This window comes from Miniopterus natalensis, chromosome 8 (assembly GCF_054644295.1).
Source record: "Miniopterus natalensis isolate mMinNat1 chromosome 8, mMinNat1.hap1, whole genome shotgun sequence".
NCBI classification, from domain to species: domain Eukaryota; kingdom Metazoa; phylum Chordata; class Mammalia; order Chiroptera; family Miniopteridae; genus Miniopterus; species Miniopterus natalensis.
The window spans coordinates 29963197-29974158 of record NC_142088.1 but is presented as its reverse complement, the minus strand read 5'-3'; the positions used below and the strand labels follow the sequence as shown (position 1 = coordinate 29974158).

Here is a 10962-nt window from a genome sequence, read left to right as displayed (position 1 = left end):
CGGTGCCCGGTGCCCGGTGCCGAGGGGAGCCGCCCGGGGACGGGCTGGAGCTGCGCCCGCCGCCCTCCTCGCGCCCGCGGGCTGGGGGAGGGGCGCAGGTAAAGGCTGGCGTGGGGACGCGGGAGTGGCGCGTCGGGCGGGCGCCGCGCTCTGGGGCCGGGGGCGCGGAGCCTGAGCGCTGTTCTCCGGGGCGGGAGGCCGGCCGCGGGGAGCCCGACGCGGGGAGCCCGCCGCCGTCAGCCCAGCGCCCGGAGCGCGCCCGTTTCCCAGCTGCCCCCCAAGGAAGTAAGTTAACATGAAATTACAAACCAGGGTGTGTTCTCATCTAAGACTCCATCTTTTCAGGAGCTGGTGCATAGGGTATTTATCTTCGGGAAAATTTTAATCTATTTTTATTTTGACAAAGTATAAATCTCATCAAGATCAACACTTGCGTATACCCTTTTTTCTTTAGATGAGGTGGTTTTCTAGTACCTGATACAGCTATCCCGTATGGATGGGTAATAACTTTATTTAGGTATTTTGCTTGGCATTCAGCAGAACAGCTCTGAGACAACAATTTCAGTTTTTAACTTCCTTGTTTTGCCATCAAACAAAAATTACTTATTGAGACCCACAGTCTTATAGCAAAAGGGTACTTTAAAATCATAAACCAACCTCCAGTCCATTTTAACATCTCCCCTATAGAACTCCTGAGGGACTAGCCACATTTTGATGGAGACTTCAGTGACAGGGAGCTCATTACCTTTTGAGGTATCCCTCCTTTCTCTTAATGTTAGCAAATCCTTGTTTACACAGAACCTGCACGCCTCCTTGGACCTATTTCTCATTAGTGGTACTTTTGCCAGCCCCCCACTCCCCACCTTTGAAGTTCTGTGAGGTTTTTTCAGCAGAGATCTAACACTCTGATTCATCTAAAAAGAGTCCATGTCAAAAAAAAAAAAAAAAAAGGTCCAAAGTGGTATAAAGCAACTTTAGACTCCTTTACTTGACAGCCTCAGCTTCCTATCTGTAAAATAACCCATACGGTTATTATGAGCATGAAATGAGATAATCTTCATAAAGTACTTAGTATAGTTGCCTAGAGGTCAGTAAATGTTAGTTATCCTCACTAAATAGTAATCGCTTTTGTTCCCTTCATTACTTAAGATCCTTCTCTGTAGTAAAAATCCTTAGCTCCAAATTGAATTCAATAACCCAGTCTAATCCAAACAGTGCAGAGTGCAATGAGTTTCTATTTTCAAACAAATCATCTAATAATTATGCAATTAAAAATTTCTTGAATGCAATCTTTTTTTTCTTGTATTACTTTAAGCCTCCAATTTCCAGTTTGTTAGGTATATTTTAATCCTGATTGTGGCATTCGTCATGTTAATTCTACCTTCTGTTTCTGTGTCACCTGCACATTTGGTGAGTTTGTTGACCAGACATTCAAGTCATTGATAACATATGGGACAGGTCCCTTTGCTATGGGGCACATCTGGGAGCCTGTGGCAGAGTAGAAATGGTCCTGGACTTTTGGAGCTTAGTTTTAGAGCCTGGCCCTGATCCTACTAGCTTCATGACCTTGAGAAACTTCTTTTCCATGTTAATGAAATGAGGTTAGTACCATCTACCTTTCAGGGTGGTGGTTAGAGGTCAGGGTGCTGAAAGTGCCAAGTACAATACTGGTTGGGGATCTAGTTAGCTCGGTAGATACCATGAGGCTAATTAATGAATCAGCTGAGCTCAGCACTGTGCTTATTTATCAAATGATTCTAGCTCATAGATCAGTCTTCTTTATAAGGACATCATGAGAAAACTTTTAATTGAATGCCTTGCTAAAAGATCTTGCGTATTCTCTGATCTGTCACAAAGTAAATGACATTTGTTTAAAAGTGGCTGTTTCTTAGTTAACTGGTAATTCCTGGGCATCCCCAACCTTTTTCCCCCCAGATGTTCCCTGTTTACTGATTAAATCTTGAATTTCGCCACAGAGATTGGTATTAAACTAACTGGTCTGTAATGCCTAGGGATTCTAATTGTGTCCTTCAGTTTTGATTTTTTTTCAAAGAAAGGTAACCGATTTTTATTGACCCAGAACTTCTTAAAATTTTATTTTTTTCAATTACAGTTCACTTTCAATATTACTTTGTATTGGTCTCAGGTGTACAATTAGCAGGTTGGGGGGGGGGGGTGTTTGAGTCTAGCCTGTTGAGACCACCCTCCATCTCCATGTTTTTCCAAAGGTTGTCAGAACATTTCTGTGCTCACATCTGTGAGTTCTGCCTGAAATGTAGTTCACCAGAATTTGAAGATATGCATTCTTAAAGTGACCTCTTCTGCTTGTACCTAGGTTCTCTTTTAATGAGGTTTCTAAAGCAAAACAGTTGCTGAGCAGTCCTGTTTTCTTTAATTAATTAATATACCATCTGCGCTTGCATTGGGGAATTTTTTTTCACTGGAGTCTGTTTTCCATAGTAAGGTGTACTGTGAACAGCATGCAGCAACTCCGATTCTGCACTTTAAGAATTAACTTATTTCTTATGAATTAAGAGTTGTGAAATTAAGGATGTTTCACAAGGGGCAGAAGGTAACGAATTAGTGAGGCCAGATAAGTGCTAGGCTCTGGGAGTGACAGAGTCCTGTGACCTGGAGGGTGACCGCCCAGCTGAGAATCCATCTAATTTAGAACAGTTTAAACCTTGCACTGGTCAAACAGAACACTGGTCAAGCACTACTGCGAATGTGTGGCCTTTGCTCTAAGTGCCCTGAAAGAGGTAGAGCTACGTGTATTTCAGTGTTATTCCCAACATCTAACACACTGTGAAGCACATGGATGTTTGATAAATAGCCAAACCTTAATTAGCATTCATAGAGTGCCTCAATGTGGGGAACTGTTTGTGCAAAATAAAAGGAGAAATGACTGCTGCCCTTGAGGATTATTTAATCTCATTTGGGGAGACAGGCAGTGCAACTGGTCCCTCAGACCGTGTTATCAAGGCCACATGTTCCCCAGGCAGGGTATTTAACCTGCTTAGTGTACAGTTAAACATCAATGTGTGTTGTAAAGTGAGGGAAAATATTTATAAGACACCAGGGAAAGAGGAAAGGGAACATGGAAATGAGATATGCTCAATAGAAACAGAGCTCAATTAGGTATTTACTCTAAAAGCTCCAGACACTTGGTCACCATTTGTAACTTATGGCTATACATACACACTTTGTTGCTCTCTTTGTAAAAATATAGGACTTTCTTTCAATTTGTCTAAACAAATTATTTAAGCCAGCTAACATTTACTGAGGCCCTTCACTGTGCTAGGCATATGCAAGTAGGGTTACAAAGATTAACAGTTATGTTACCCACTTTTTCCCAGGAAGAATTTAAGCAGTGCTGCCATGCTCCTGCCTTCAGGCCTGTCTGGTGTGGGCACAGACTGGTAACCCAGGCAGAACAGGAGAAGTTCAGGGATGGAGGTGAATATGTTACGGAAACCCAAGGGGGCAATAAAGTAATATGTTATGTAGTTAGAAGGCCTTTACACAGGAAGTACTTGGACACTTAAGAATGGGCAAATTTTTAAAGAGAAGAAATTGTATGAAATTATACTAGAGAGAAGTGGGGGCTTATAAGGAAGCCATTTAAAAGAGAAAGCATTTTAAGGAATCTGTGGAATAAATAATTGTCTTAGCCTATACGGATGATTACATCATGATTTTCAGATTGCGTTGAGAACTGAGCATGCATTTTTGCATTAGTTTTGGCTTCGTGTTCTGATTCAAGCGCAGATTCCTAGTTTCAGCTACAGGAGCTAAAGAATAGTCCAGTTGTACCAAACTAAAGACAGTATTCTGACATTGTTACCCAGCTCTCCTCCCACCCCCACCCTCCACTTAACAACAGCTGCTCAAGGAGCTGGCTTCAGAATTGTACAGAGCTTAATGCATGTGTCACAAGTACAGTTGTGTCATTTAGCTGGACTCACCATGACTATGAGTATACAATATGAAGTTTAAATGTTTTATAATCTTACTGTCGATCTAGATCAGGTTTTCTCCAACTAGTTTGTTTTCTTCCAACTAGTTGGTCAGAAGCTACTCTTCCATTTCCTGCCAGGATGTATGTTGCAGTGCTGGAGTGCTTGCTGCAGACCGAAGTTCAGTACTCCCATCATAGACAGGAGTGGTCAGGTGAAGCCAGGCATGAACCCAGAGAGCACATAATGATAAACACACTATTAGAACTGCTATTATTTCTAAGGAATAGGCATTTTTATTAATTGCATCTACACTGAAATTTGATAGTGTGTGTGTATATATATATATGCATAAAACTTTTTTAATAAAGACTACAACATGGTTTTTATTGTATAGAGGTTCACATTGATTCAGGGCCAGGGTCCATTTTAAGCCATAAGCTGAGATATAACATGACAGAAACCTACTGAAAGGCTGAGACTGTGACATAAGTAGGACGGCAGTCATGCCCTCTGTCAATCTAGCGCATAAGGTGGACTTTCAGGGCTTTCGCAGCCTGTTTATCCCGAGCAGCACATTCAGTCCTTGTCTTTTTTATTTTCCTAGAGCTTTGTGTGTTTAGGCCCAGCTCATATTCAAGTTACGACTTTTTTTGTGACCCCTCTCCCGGCCAGCTCCCAGGTTCGCTCTGACACTGGCCAGGACGGAGGACCGCAGCTGGGAGGCCCCAGCGGACGGCCCAGCCACTGCCAGACCATGTCCAAGGGAAGTGCCAGGCCAGGGCCTAGCGCGTGATGGACTTAGTGCTTGGAGGCTGCAAAGTAACACTGAGGAAACAGTAATAAAAAGGGCTTTCTTTTCTTTACATAAATATTCTACTGTCTAGATACTTTCAGGTCCTATAGACCTTCAAGAGATGTGGGCGAACTAAAGTGTGTGGGGGATGGAGCATTACTCATCTAGCTCTGAGGGTAAGGTGGCACATCCCTCCTCCTCTCTATCCCCTTAGGCACAAGTTCAGGAAAAGCAGTTAACGGCAAAGGACTCCCAGTAATTTCCAAATTGATTTCTCTTTTATTGCCATTCAAAATCAAAGCACTCCACAAGGAAGTGAGAAATGCTTCGGCTGGTAGTCAGGAGGCAGCGGCAGCTTCTTGCTCTTCGGTAGGTCCAGAAAAATATGACCACCAAGTCTGGGCTGATTTCAGGTCAGTGTAAGAACAAAGGAAACAACAAACCTATCACAGGAGGCTTACAGCACCTGTGCTCTGGATGCTGCCCATCATTTTAAAGAGCTGGAATTTTAGATTGATTTTAAAATTTGGTGTGACAAATTCAAGCAGGCAGCCTTTTTAGGCATAAATATACTCATTCCCTGGACTTATGTCTCCCAGAATGTTCTCAAAAAGCTGTATTATTGAAGTAAAAATTACAATGAAATAGAGATGCTAAGGGTACAATTGGACAAGTTTTGACAAATGTATACACCCATGTAATCAACACATCAATCAAGATATAGAACATTTTCATCACCGAGAAAGTTCTTTCATGTCCCCTTTAAAACAGTCCTTACAGCCTCCCACCCAAAGACAACCACTATTATGATTTCTGTTCATGGGGTGTTGTCCATACTTGAAATTCAGATAAATATGATCAGTCTTTTGTATCTGGCTCATGTTTCTGAGGTTCATCCATAGTGTTGCACATCTCAGCAGTTCACTCTTTGTACTGTCAAACAGATTCCATTGTGTGGATATCCTGATCACTGCCAACTGACATTTGGGCTGTTTCCAGCCTTGGCTGTTGTGAATAAAGCTTGGCATTGGTATGTCAATTTTTTGCAGACATGTTTCCATTTTCTTAAATACCTAGAAATAAGATGGCTGGTTCATAGGGTGAGTTCATGGTTAACTCTGTAAGGAACTGCCAAACAAGTTCTTTAAAGTAATTGTACCATTTTCCACTGCTGCCAGCAACATATGCAATCCACATTCTCACCAACACTAGGCATTGTTGGACTTTTTCATTTTAGCGATCGTGGTGGGTGTATAATGGTATTACACTGTGGTTTGATTTTGAAAATACCTTTTTAATTTACATACAGTAAAACTGACTTTTGGTGAACAGTTCCGAGTTTTAATATATGTTATAGATTCACATAGCCACCTCCACAGTCAGGATACAGAACAGTTTCATCACCCAAAACAGTTCCCCCCGATCTGCCCTTTTGTAGTCATAATCTCCTCCTACTCCTAACCCGATAACTACGTCTGCTGTCTGTCCCTGCCTATAATTTTGCCTCTTCCAGAGTGTCATATAGATAGAATTATGCCCTATGTACACTTTTGAAACTAGCCTCTTTCAATCAGCATAATGCCTTTTAAGAGTCATCCATATTGGTATCAGTATCTTTGTTATTTTCAACGTTTGGCAATTCTAAAACTGCAATAAACGTGTACAAAGGTTAAGTAAACACAGATTGCATGTCTTTAGGGTAAGTACCTAGGAGGGGGATTGCTGGGTCATATGTAAGTGGATGTTCCAACTTTAAGAAACTGCTGAGCTGGCTTTCAGACTGGCTGGGCCACGTTGCATTCCCACGGGCAGTGTGTGAATGCTCTGGGTGCTCTGCATCCTCACCGGCACTCGGTATTGTTTTTACTTTGCTCATTTAATAGGTGTAGAGAGGCGTCTTACCATGGTTTTAACTTGCGTTGCTCTAATGGCTAGTGATGTTGAACATCTTTCCATATACTTACTTGCCCTTTGTAGGTGGCCTTAGGTGAAAAGTATGTACAAATTTTTTATTCAAAAACTGGGTAGCTTTCTTACTGTTGAGTTTTGATAGTCACTTATATATTCTAGAATGAAGTCATTTTTTTTGATAAGTGATATTTGCAAATATTTTGTCCTGATATAGGGCAGGGTTTTTTTTTGTTTTTTGTTTTTGTTTTCATTTTCTTAACTGTGTTCTTCTCAGAGAAGAGTTTTCAGTTTTGATCTAATCCAGTTTATCATTTCTTTATGGTTCCTGCGTTTGGCATCATATCTAAGAACCTCTGGTGACTGTTTCCTGTCATCTTGTAAGTCTTATAGTTTTATATTTTACATTTAGATCTATGATCCCTTTTGAGTTAATTTTTGTATAAGGAGTAAGAAATAGTCAAATTCGTGTGGGGGTTTTTTTTTGGGGGGGGGGATGGATGTATGTCCAATTGTTCCAATCCCTTTTGCTGAAAAGGTTATCCTTTTTGCATTGAATTATTTTTTAACATTTGTCAAAAATTAGTTTACCATATTTTTGTGGATTTCTATTCTGTTCCATAGATTTGTGTGTATAGCCTTCCTCAAATATAGCACTATCTTGATTACTGTAGCTTTATAATCATTCTTAAAATGGGGTAATGCAAGTCTTCCAACTTTGTTCTTTCTCAAAATTGTCTTGGCTATTCTAGTTTCTTTGCTTTTCCATATACAATTTTTTATTTTTTTACTTGGGCCTGGAGGGTTTTTTTGTTTTTGTTTTTCTGGAAAGGTTTAAGTTGTAAATTCAATTCTTTAATTGATACAGGGTTATCAAACTTTCTGTTTTGGTCATTTGGTTTGGGTTGGTAGAGTTGTTCATAGTATTCCCTTGTTAGTCCTTTAATGTACGTAGGATGTATAGTCAGGTTCCTTTTTCACACACATCTTGGTAATGTGTGTCCTCTCATTTTTCTTGTTCAGACTAGATAGAGGTTTAACTATTTTATTCGACCTTTTTAAAGAACCAGTGTTTGTTCCATTGATTTTCTCCAGTTTGTCCCTTCTTTGCTTCACTGATTTCTGCTTTTACCTATATGATTTCCTTCCTCCTTACTTTGTCTAATTTACTTTTCTTTTCCTAGCTTCTTACTGTGAAAGCTTAGATCACTGACTTAAACCTTTCTTCTTTTCTGTTCTAAGCACTTAAATCTATAAATATCCCTCTGAGGTTTCACAATGCATTTCAAATTTTTGATATTTATGGTTTATATTATATAGTTGAAAATATTTTAATTTCCTTGGGATTTCTTTGCTCCATGGATTATTTAGAAATGTAATAGTTTCCAAGTATTTGGGAATTTTCTGGGTATTTTGTTATCATTTATTTCTAATTTAATTCTGTGGTGGTTGGAAAATATACTTTTAAGATTTTAAGCCTTTGAAGTCTGTTGAGTCCATCATTAGTCTATCTTAGTGAATGTTTTATATGCACTTGACAAGAATATGTATCCTGTCGTTGTTGAGTATAGTCTTACGGTGACACTACCCACATATATTTTGTCCAGGCTTAAAGTTGTCTTTGGTGAGAGGGCAAATCTGGCACTACTTTTGTTATGGTATGATAAAACTGCTTTTGCAGAACCTAAGATCTCAGAAAAGATTCTATTCATGGCCTTTTATATATCTGAAACTCAATGAATTTTCTAAGTAATCATTTTCAGGTTAACTATGTCCATTTCCCTTAATCATGCCTCAATACACAAAACAGATACTATGTAAGTCATTGCATGTTGGCAATGTACAACCAGGACAGTTCTTGTCTTTAAGAAGTTCAGTCTAGTAAACCAGACAAACATCACACTCCCTTGTTCCATTTTTGCAGTAACCTCTGGAGCGTGTAGCAGGGCATACAGAGCTAAAAGTCATTACAAGCAGAAGGCTGGACTTCCTTTCTACTCCCCATATCATCCTTATTAGGGGTAGAAGTGGGGAACAATGTATTATGGGAGAAAAGAGGTAGAATTTATAGAACCCTAAAAAATGTATAGCAGTAAGACCTGGGCAAAGGTCACTTTTTCTGGACTTTAATTACAGACTATTAAAAAATGAATTAAATGCATGCTAACATTTACCTTCTTAAGATCAGTAATTTCAGAAATAAATCAACTGAGTTTTATTTTATGAATTTTTAGGGTTATGTCTTTGACCCAAAAACTAAGATATAATCATGGACATAACTTCATTCATAGCCTTTGCCTGTGCTTTCTTATGGCTAAACCTCCCTTCAATAAGGCCGGTTTGCATTGTTCTAGTTACCCTAAGTCCTACTGTAAGAGAAATTCATTCAGAGATAATCAGTTGGGAAGCTCAGAAGACACATCACAAGTGCTACAGTCCACTTCCCTCGGGAGAAACATCCAAACCTGTAGAGAATTTTTATGAGTTTATTTGAACCAAAGCTGATGGCAAATGCCAGAAAATGACATCTAAAATGTTCCAAAGAAAAACAGTTTGCAGGTTTTTATAAGCATTTGAAATTAAGAAATACAGGGTGGGAGAAAGCAAGGCTGGAGCTGGATCACAAGATGATAAGCTTTCTTAAGGGCACTTACGCCTTCCTGGGGCATTACTTCTGGCACTTCAAAGGTGTGTTAACCTAGAGGCACAGAAACAATGGACAGGGCTTGCTTAAAAACCTTCAAATAAAGAAGTTACAGGCCTGGAGTGTGACTACCACCCTTACCTTCCCAGTTAGGAATTTATGGGTTATTACAGCACACATTTTTGTCAACATATCAAACAGGAGTAAGAATGAGATATTTAGGGTGAGAAACCTTTAACCTTATTTTAAATTAATTTGAGCTTTTTACACGGAATATCTAATCCAGAAGAAAAATAGGTTGCTTTGCCACATCTGACTTGTGTTTCTTAGAGTTGATGGCACTAGTGTAAAGGCTGGCCATCGTTCTGAGCAGGGGACAAAGCCTGACTCTAGTAACAACCCAAGATACGTAGATTTATGGGGCTTGAGGCAGAAGCAAATTTTGATTTGCTGGTTTCCCTTAACAGTATAGGTCAGAGGTTGGCAAACATAAAGGGCCAGATAGTATATATTTTAGGCTCTGCAAGCCCCATGGTCTGTCACAACTACTCAGCTCTGCCTTCGTGTCACGGAAGTAGCCGTAGCTCAGAGGAGTTCCAGCGGCGGCAGGAGCTCCCCGCTGTGAAAAAGGAGGCGAGTCCAAATAAAGACTATCCCAAGTGGGACATGCTTGCTGGGACTTTCCAGGCAGCAACAGAGTCTGTGCTGGACTCTGCACACAAGCACAACAGCTCCCTAGAGCAGACTGAAGAATCAGAAGCCTCTCCTCACTCCCCATCCAGACACCAACCACGAGCACAGACCCCAGGGCTCCAAGCTCTTCCTGCCTGAGGAGGTCAGTGGGAAGCAGCAGGAGTCACTGTGTTTCGTCCTGGACATCATGCATCACTGCACGGAGGGGGACTGGAAACAGAAGCCGAAACAGGCTGGGAAGGCTGGCAATGAGCCGAACAGGACGCTCACAGACCCCCCAGAGCCTCCGAGGGCCAGCCCAGACCCTGGCCCCAGGCTGAGCCAAAGTCTAAAGTGCTTGACCTCACTTCCCTGGTGGAGCAGAAGCAAGAGGGGAGAAAAGCCAGCAGCAAAAAGCAGCAACAACTGAACACATCAAGGCGGGTTGTCCAGGAGCCCGCCTGTCCCAGTGAGCACACGCACAGCAGCAATCTGGTGCTGGCCGACTCCCCTCAGCCCAGGGGCAAGAGCAAGAGAAACAGGAAGAAGGGAGACAGAGCCAGCAGCTCCGTGATGATGTCTTTCTCCCTGAAGATACCAACCGAGACAGTGTGGACATGGATGAGACGGAGAGGGAAGTGGGATATTTCAAAAGATTCTGCTTGGTTCTGTCAGACCTGACAAAGAGTGTCCATCAACTGGTCCAATTCTAGCTTGAAAAAAGCCACCTTTGCTGCCCACTGAATAAGGTCGGCCTGGAGAGGGATGCCCGGGAGCTCACACCTGGGACCCCACACCAAGGACGTGCTACCTGGCCCACATTGTTAGCTCACGTGTGAAGTCTGATTGTAGCTCAGTGCCATCAGATTGGACAGTAGCTCCTCCCACTTATTCTGCAGCCTGGGAGGCCTGGGCATGGCCAGAAATGAGCTTGTGTCATTCACGTGGCTCCCTCACTTTTGCATCTTACCTGTCCTGTTATCTGT

General features: G+C 41.4%; 1 protein-coding gene across 2 annotated transcripts in view; it reads right to left on the bottom strand.

The window, feature by feature from the left end:
* Window positions 1-5353: 5353 nt before the first annotated feature.
* HIBCH (3-hydroxyisobutyryl-CoA hydrolase) overlaps window positions 5354-10962 on the bottom strand; it is a 54952-nt gene continuing 49343 nt past the window's right edge. For both annotated transcript variants that reach the window (XR_001603393.2, XM_016215878.2), the window contains one exon: window positions 5354-9358. The gene's annotated coding sequence lies outside the window, so the exon portion shown is untranslated. The remainder of the gene's footprint in view (window positions 9359-10962) is intronic.